We start from the raw sequence: 10043 nt of genomic DNA on the forward strand, positions 1-10043 counted from the left end.
TAACCACTACACCACTGGGCCAGCCCCAAAAGTTTGTAGTTTTATACTTTTCTTTAAGTCCATGATCAATTCTGAGTTAATTTTTATATAAGATGTCATATCTAAGTTGAGGTTCTTTTTTTTTTTTTTAATCTATGATGTCCAATTGCTACAGCGCTACTTGTTGAAAAGGTTTTCTTTTGTCCATTGAATTGCTTTTTCACCTTTGTCAAAAATCAGTTGGGCAAATTGGTATGGATCTATCTACGGATTCTCCATTCTATTCTATTGGTCTATATGTCTACCTCTGCCAATAGCACACAGTTTTGATTATTATAGCTATATAATCTTGAAATTGGGTAGACTGATTCCTCCCACTGTATTTTTAGCTTTCATAATTGTTTCAGCTATTCTAGTTCCATCGCCTTTTCATATAAATTTTAGGATAATTTTGTCTACATCTATAGAAAATCTTGCTGGGATTTTGATAGCAATTGTGTTAAATCTGTATATAAATTTGGAGAGAATTAACATCTTTACTATCTTGAGTCTCCTAATCCGTGAAAATGGTATGTATCTTTATTTATTTAAGTTGTCTTTGATTTCTTTCATCAGTGTTGTGTAGTTTTTAGTATATAAATCCTCTGCATTTTTTATATTTTTACATCTTAATTTTTCATTTTTTGGTGATTGTAAATGGCATTGTATTTTTAATTTCAGTGTGCATGTGTTCATTGATAGTATATTGAAATACAACTTATTTTTGTTGATTATTTTGTAATCCTATAACCTTGGTGAACTCACTTATTAATTCCAGGAATGTTTTTGTAGATGCCTTGGGATTTTCTGTGTAAACAATCATGTCATCTGCAAAGGGGAACTTTTTATATCTTCCTTTGTAATCTGTATGCATTTTATTTCCTTTTCCTGACTTATTTCATGGGCTAAAACTTCCAGTGCTGTTTTGAATAAGAATAATGACAGCATACATTTTTGCCTTGTTCTCAATTTTGGGGGGAAAGCATTCAGTTTTTCAGTCTTTCTCCATTAATTTTAGGGTTTTTGTAGATGCTCTTTATTGAGTTGAGGAAGTACCTAGACCAGTGTTTAGGATACAAAGGTAAATTACATGATCTCTATCCTCAAGGATCTCAGAGTTTAGTGGAGAATACAAATGCAAACAGATAACTAAAATACAATGATGACAATGTGTACAAGGCATTACAGGAACTCAAGGGAGGGGGAAATAGTAACATTTATACTAGCATGGAGATGGGCATGAAGGTCAGGAAAAATATGTCAAAGGACCTGTACCAGAGTTGAGTCTTTTTACCCCCATCATTTTCTTATGAAAATTTTCAAAAATACAGCTACATTGAAAGAATTTTAGAGCTCCTACCTCAAGAATCTAGACAAAGAAGAGAAAAGTAAACCTCAAGTAATCAGAAAAAAGAAAATAATAAAGATAAGAACAGAAACCAATAAATTTAGAACAGAAAAATAGCATAAATCAATGAAACAAAGACCTGGTTCTTTGAAAAGATCAATAAAAGTAACAAATCTCTAGCAAGACTAGCAAAGGAAAAAGAGAGAAGACACAAATTACCAATGTCGGAAGTGAAATGAGATATCTCTACAGACCCTGGGGACACCAAAAGGATAATAAAGGATTACTACGAATAGCTCTTTACACATAAACTTGACAACTTAGATGAAATGGTCCAATTCCTCGAAAAACACAACTCACCTAATAGGAAAGTGATAATTTGAATAGCCCTATAACTGTTAAGGAAATTGAATTAATAATTTAAAAACTACCAAAAAAGAAATCTCCAGACCCATATGGTTTCACTGGAGAATTCTGCCAAACTCTTAAAGAATTAACACAAATTCTACACAGTCTGTTCCAGAAAATAGAAAGGGAGGGAACAATTCCCAATTTATTTAATGAAACTAGTATTACCATGATATCAAAACCAGAGAAAGACAGTACAAAAAAAGAAAACTATAGACCATTATCCCTCATGAATATAGACATGAAAATCTGTAGCATAAAATTAGCAAATAGAATCCAGCAATATATAAAAATGATTATACACAATGACCAAGTAGAGTTTATCTTATTGTGGGTTTTTTTTTTTTTTATAATTTTATTTATTTTTTTAAATTTCTTTCCCCCAAAGCCCCAGTAGGTAGTTGTATGTCATAGCTGCACATCCTTCTAGTTGCTGTATGTGGGACGCGGCCTCAGCATGGCCGGAGAAGCGGTGCGTCGGTGCGCACCCGGGATCTGAACCCGGGCCGCCAGCAGCAGAGTGTGCGCACTTAACCGCTAAGGCACGGGGCCGGCCCTTTATTGTGGTTTTAATATGTATTTTCCTGAAGACTAAGGACCTTCTCAAGTATTTATAGGAGTGCCTTTTTTTTTTGGTGAAATATCAAATCTCTTGCCATTTTTCTTTCTTTCTTTTTTTTTTTTTGAGGAAGATTGGCCCTGTGCTAACATCTGTCGCCAATCTCCCTCTTTTTTTTTTCCTCCCCAAAGCCCCAGTACATAGTTGTATATCATAGTTGTAAGTTGAATTTCTTCTATGTGGGACGCCACCTCAGCATGGCTTGATGAGCAATGAGTAGGTCCTTGCCCAGGATCTGAACCGGTGAACCTCGGGCTGCCGAAGCAGACTGCCCAACCTTGACCACTACACCACTGGGCCGGCCCTGCCATTTTTCTATTGCATTGTCTGTCATTTGTTTATTGATTTATGGAAGTTCTCTGTATTCTCTGGATAGGCGTTGTAAATATTGTCTCCCTTGTGACCTGCCGTATCCCTCTCAATGCTATCTTTTATAGAAGAGAAATGCTTAATTTTAGCATAGTGTAATTTGATAATCATTTCCTTTATGCTTAGTATTTTTGTGTGCCCTATTTAAGAGTGTTTTTCCTATTATGAAGATATACTCCTTTATTATCTTCTAGACGTTTTATTACCTCACTTTTCGTGTTTGATTTGCAATCCCTTGATCTTTGTGTATGGTTTGAGGTAGAGATCATTTCATTATTTTTTTCCAAATTAGTATCTAATTGATCTAGCAAAATTTATTGAATAGACTATCCCATTCCCACTGCTTTTCAGGGCTTCCTTTGTCATTATATGTATGTATCTATTTCTAGATTCTCTACTCTGTTCCACTAGTCTATTAGTCTATCCTTGGGACAATGCCTCAAAGTTCTCTAATATTTTTTAATTTTTCTTAAAGATGATCCTGCTATCCTTAATCCTTTACATTTCCATGTGAATTTTAGGATAATCTTGCCAACTTCCACCAAAAACAAAATGTGCTGTCACTTGGATTGGAATTGCATTTAATCTGCAGATATTTTCAATACAATTAATGAACATGGTCTATCACTTTATTTATTTCTGTATTCTTTCATTTCTCTCAATAGTGCTTTAAAATTTTATGTGTCTGGAGGTCTTGCATATCATTAGATTTATTCCTAGATATTTGATTTTTTTATGTTATTATAAATGTATCATTAGTCACTTAAATTCTCCATGTTTTATTTTCCTAATTTTTACCATACAGATACTTTAGATGAAGAAAATAAAGCATGAAGAGGTGAATTATTTTGTACAAGATCACACTTCTAATAATTGGCAGAGACAAGATTTAAATCCAAGCAATTTGACTCTCTAGCTTATACCTTAACCACCATCTTATGAGATCTCATCAGTCATTGCTGATTTCAGAAATACCAGCGGACTGTCATGAGACGGGTCACAGAGAGTGCTACAAAATGCCCTATAACTCTGGGCACATACAGGATGGCAGGCAGAGAAAAGGAAGAAGGGTAAACATAGCCTTATCAATTTGCTGAAGAAATTAAATTCTCAGATTCCCAAGAAAATACCAAAAAAAAGCAAAGGATTAAAGGTGATTTTAAAAGCCTTGTTTTCAATTCTTAATTTCAAAAAAAATGAGAGAGAGATGGGTGATTCCCATCTGAGCTTCCTGGAAGGCAGGACTGAGACCCTCCTGAGTGACCTACAAACAAAGGAGGTAAGATATCTGTCTTATAATGAGGCTCTCCTACTCCACACTTGCGGAAAGATCACCACAGAGCCAGCCACTGCTATTAGAGTGGGAGCTACAGTCCTCAAAACCCAATTTGGGAAAGAGAAACAGTCCCACACTTGAGATGGAGGTAGAGAGTGATATCTGGATGAAAGTGAAATTTCTTTGCAGAAAAACAAAGAATTTCTGGAAGAATGTACCAAGATAATATTTTTTCTGATGTTAACATATGTCCTATCCTAGTATTTCCTCTTTTCCATTCCCCCCATTAAGACAGTTAAGATAATCTTAGCCTCAGAGAAGGGATGTGAGAGCTTTTAGAGAGCAGATTAAATAGCTAGGACAGAAACATGAGAGAAAAAAATGCCCAGCGTATGGAAGAAGTTCCCTTGGATCAGAAGGATGTGAGGAGAAAATGACGTTACTTTGAATGGCTTTCAGAGAGTATGTCTGAAGACAGCCAGGACTCTGGGCGGCCTCACATAAGGGATCTCAGGTCCCAAGCATGGCACAAAAGCTGAAGGGGTTTCCTGGACCTTAAGGCCTTGCTGACTGCATCATTGAGCGTCTTAGCAGTAACTTGTGTGTCTCTCTCCTCTGCCTTGTTGCCACATCACCTCTCTGAGACATAACACAACCCTGGAGAGAATTGATAAGACTCATGCTAGGATTTCCAAACACAGCCCAGTATGACAGAGCTTAGAGAGAGTTTTATTTCTTAGACTTCCGAGTTTGTGGTCTGAGGTACATTAACTACTACGTTCTATCCTACCATACCTAATACGAGTAATATAGAATTTCCCAAAATGTGTTTTTAGGATACAAAAGGGGGTTCCTTATTTAAACAGTTTTCTGGAATGTTGTCCAAACTATTAACAGTGGTATTTCTATTGCTCTTGAAGCAAGAAGTTGTAAGGTGATCAGTGCCAGAATTGGCCTGGGGTCAACAGCAGAGAAGCCCACAATATAAGTTCAGAGAAAGCTGGCTATGGGGACAGCCACGTTTCCAAAGGCATACTAAGAGGTAGCAGTCAGCAGGACCAGGTTCTGTGGAACCTGGAGGGGACATGGGCTTCCCCTTCTCCAAGTTACCAGTACTTGAAGATTAAAACTCAAGAGTCGGCCTCAGTAGGTAGCTGAAATTGGGGCTTTAGCCTCGCAGGGGCATGTCACAACATAGCACAGAGAAGCACATGCTTCAGAGGAATACAACATGATGTTGCCAGCTACCAGTCAGCACAAAGATATAGCTGAGTCCTGTATGGGCCACCAAAGCCAGGGCTGCTAGGAGTGAGTGGGACAGAGGGTCCTACTGGAGTCGCCACCTGTTTTACATCAAGATGATGAGAATAAGCGAGAACAGAAGTTATAGCCACTTGCCAAGACAGTCTGTTAAGCAGATATTAGTATTTTCCTTCCATCTTCTGCCCCATCAGCAGAGGAACAAACATCGTTTTGAGGAAGGAAAATGGAAAGGTGTGAAGACAGACTATGTCTTTTTTTAATAAATATTTCATGGTCAAAGACATTTGGAAGACTTCATATTAAACAAACTAAATAAGTTTCTTTGCTGCACTTGCTTCTTGGAGCATTTAATAATATGAAATCCTGAAAAGGGAACATTAGGTACAATCTGCCCAAATTCATTTAGCCACTTAATCCTTTTTTCACAGCATGGTATAAAGATGCAGGGTACTGCTGAGTACCTTTTAAGAAATGTTAGATTATTTGTCTGTACAGTCAGAAGCAGGGGTGGGGAGTTCACAGAATACGAGGGAAATATCCAACTTCATTCCAACCCCATGCTTAAATAACACCCATATGTCTTTTAAAAAATTTAGGCAAGTATTTTTCTCTTCAGAGATGAAATGGTAGTAAATATCAAAAGGTTGAAAGTCCTTTCATCTGTGTATAGGCTGCAAATGTTTTGAGTCTTCAGCAGGTTATCAAGTGTTTAAATGACCTTGTTTTCCAGAACAAAACATTCTGGAGAAAATATTTCTTTCTGAGCCTTTGGCTGCTGGAGAACAAGATAAACAGGTTTTATTGAAAGAGAAAAAAGTTAACTTTCATTTCAAGAAGTAAACATGTTATTCAAAAAAATAAGTACATCTATCATCAAAAATGTCTATCTAATTGTATTCTGAACATTTTAGAAATGTATTCACATTTCTATTTACTTCCCATTGGCTTTTCCACCCCCCCCAAAACACATTCATTTTTAAAGATTAAAATTTTTTCTTGCTTAGTCAGTCATTCCCCAACACACACACACACACGCGCACACACACACACCCTTTTATATCTATCTTTCTTTAAAAATACAGATGAGGTCATTCATTACCATCAAATACTTCCCTAAAAAACCAGTTGGATTTAGTATATTCTAGCCTGGGAAAACATGGAATTAGAAATGACTCTTTATTGATTATTGAATCCCTGAGGAGGGTGAGTTCATCGGTGTAAAGCCTCCCTTTATTTCGTCTTTGTTTAACTTACCTAAACTGGAGTTAAGACACCTGAAGTAAAATTTTGTTGGAAAAACCTGAAGTCAAGCTGCAACAGTTAATTTGTTCTCATTTCCTGAGCTTCTGGAATCAAATGGAAGTGAAATTCAGTAGGAAAGCACTCTTTTCAATCACTTGCACTTTACTCCTTGTCTCCATCAAAATACACAAAACTCTTCTCAAGGAAAGGAGTTAATGTTGGAAATACAAGTCTGATGATACCTAAAGTCAAATTAGTTTTTACCAGTGAGTGACACATAACTCTGAAAAATATCAGTGTAATTTTAGTGAGTAGGATTAGGAATCCTAACAGTTGCCAAGAATGGTAAACAGACCATAACATACACGTTGCACTCATTCACCTCTGGTTTTCAGGTGAAGATATCAGAGAATAAGATGGGACAATGTGCAAGGCATGAAGGAGATAACTGTCAAGTGTCACAGTTTGTCTTGGGGCCATGTTCAGCACCTCCGCTTTTAGCACCTCTATCCCTCCAGATAGTCTCAGCTTCTAAGCCATCTTAATAAACTGAGACATATTCAATATACAGGAAAGTACAAGATTTCAGACACGGGGACCACCTTCCCACTGCTTCTCAATCACACCATAAATACACACAAGGGCTGATCTACTGATGTAAACATAAAAAAACACAGCTTGTTTCTCAATTGTTATTTCTTGTGCTTTTCCTTGATTTGTCTTCTGATTCATATAATTTGCTATAGCAACTACTCAGGTTAATAGTCAAAACATAAAACACCACTGGAAAGACAAAACACTAAAAAGATCATTAAACTCCAAATTGACTTCTTGTTCCAGCAATAATGGATTTTTATTGACAATTTTAAAGAGCGGTAATGAAAAAAGCAAAATGGCATGTAACAAGCTGACACACTGAACAAGTCCCATAATATTAGGTGACCATATGAAATTGTTGAGATTTCACCATTTTTGACATGCAAACATGGCAGTTTGATATGGTTGGATCTAATAACCAAGCACGCAGACCTTGTCTAAACTGGCTTGCTGTTGCCCCCCTTCCAGATCCCCAAAGGTCAAGATTCCATGTGTAAATTAAGGAATTCCTCTAATTGCTGAATCTATGCAATGCTGAACTGTGGTAACAATGGTAATAATAATGGTAGCTACTACTCACTGAGTGCCTACTATGTGTCAGGAATCTTATATTATTTATCATATTTAATCATTACAGACAAAACATTGGCTTCTCCATTTTGCCAATAAAACTCAAGGAGGTTAACCATTTTGCCGAATTCACACAGCATGGAGGTTCTGATGTTGGCGGTCTTTGGATTGAGTTTTGCCTAACTCCAGAATGTGCACATCACATCCCCTCCCACTAATCATATAAGTTCGTTATTGTTTCATTTATTTTTTTCTGAAAGACAATCTCTTTCACTATGTTTTCAACGCGTCAACTTGGAGTTAAAAATAACTACTTTCTCATTCACTGCTGTAAGTGTTACTAGAAAAAACAAACTATAGTTGAAATACACGAGGTCAAAATGAAACTAATAGTTGCAAAGTTTAGATAACCTAACTAAAAAATAATAGAAAGTGAGAGCAGTTTAAATTTCCACTTTACTACCTGGTTTCCTCTAACCCTGGTTAAACTGTTACTTGCATTTCTTCAAATGGCAGGTAATAGAGACCAGCCTAAATAACCTTCATTTTTTTTTTAAGTGAGGAATATTGACAGTGAGCTAACATCTATTGCCAATCTTCCTCTTTTTGCTTGAGGAAGATTGTCCCTAAGCTAACATCTGTGCCCATCTTCCTCTATTTTGGATGTGGGATGCTGCCACAGCATGCCTTTATGAGTGGTGTGTAGGTCCATGCCTGGGCTTGAAACCCGCGAACCTCGGGCGGCCAAAGCAGAATGTGGGAACTTAACCACTATGCCACCAAGCTGGCCCCTTAAAGTATTTTTTAGTACAGACTCTGATGAGCTTAGTGGTTTTTAAAAAACAAAAACTCTCTTGGTGTCAAGTGTAGCCAGGTGAATGCACCTTTGAGGTTTGCTCTTTTCTTTAGGTCCAGTACTTTACAGAGGCAGCCAAGAGTGCTTCTGTGCATTCTGCTGCCCGGTCCAAGTGTGATCTGTCAGAGAGAGTACACGTCACAATCCCTGTGAAGGCACCTGAGGAGGGAAATACAGAGAGCCTCAGTTCACATTCCAATCAAACGTGCGCACACTTTATTACTAAGATATTTGTCCGGGAATTGTACGAAAATATTATAGCACATAATTGAAGGGAGCATATGTTCCAAATGTCCACTATCATTTATTCCTTTATGATACTCTGAGAGTTATGCAGGACATTTCGGTTTCTAGTGAAATGACAACAAAACCTAATTTAATTTGAATCTTTGGCATCTCTGTACTGCTTATTTTATTTAATGTCATCATTCCCATATTTCATCAATTCTAGAATGCACTTTTCCCCTTCATTTTAACAGCTCTGAAATCAGGAGTTCATAATTGGTGACATCTTCTAATTGTTGTTGGCCCCATGACACAGTTGTAATATAATTTTCATTGCTGCTGCATGCAGGAATTTCTTAATTATTCCTGCTAATGTAGCTGGGCAATGGCAATTCCCTGACCTTTTATTCAAGAAAAATTTTAAGGATCACTTGAAGGCATGTAAATCCTAGACATTGTCTAAAAACCTTCCTTTCACACATTCTTGTAAGATCAACAAAGTGCCAGCATCAAAGCTTACAGGTTCAAAGAAAATCTCAGAAACAATAGCAGAGAACTCTTGTTGGCACAGAGGACAATACTATATGGAAAAAATTGATTTTGACAATTCTGAGTATAAAAATGACTAGTAAGAATGAGATTCTGAATGTGAAAATGTTTTAGGAATGCTTTACCCAGTTTATTTTGCTTGTGTTTTCCTTTTCAGAAGAATGAAGTATGATTAAATAAAATTCTGTCTAAATAAATCTAAAATAGCTCTTTCAATTAAAAATCCTAAGCGATAAGAAAGCATTATGTCAAAGTTTAGTAGAGTTTTTTTCTTTCTTGGTAATAGATAAAATAATGGTGCATTTTACAATTGAAGTTGACAATGATTGGTCATAATCTAAGCCGAGGATGATCCAAGGCCTCCACAACATCTTCACCCCCTGTGCCCAATTAATTACGAGACTTTGTCAATTTTGCTTCTGTAATATAATTTTAATCTGACCACCCTCCCCCATTCCCACTGTTTCTTCCCTAATTATGATCCTCATAATTTTTTCCAAGATTGTAACAATAGTCTTTTATAGATCTCTCTGTCTTGGATCTCTTCCCAGACGAATTCATCTTTCTAAACGACTGAGTGATCCCCATGAAATGGAGTTACATTCAGGTCACTACTCAGGTTGAAAACCCTCAACAGCTCTTCATTTCCTAAAGCATGGTTAATAAATATACTGTGAGCATGTCCTCTCCCCACATGTCCATG

Source organism: Ceratotherium simum, chromosome 3 (genome assembly GCF_057802395.1).
Source record: "Ceratotherium simum simum isolate JZ-2026a chromosome 3, ASM5780239v1, whole genome shotgun sequence".
In the NCBI taxonomy this organism is placed as follows: Eukaryota; Metazoa; Chordata; class Mammalia; order Perissodactyla; family Rhinocerotidae; genus Ceratotherium; species Ceratotherium simum.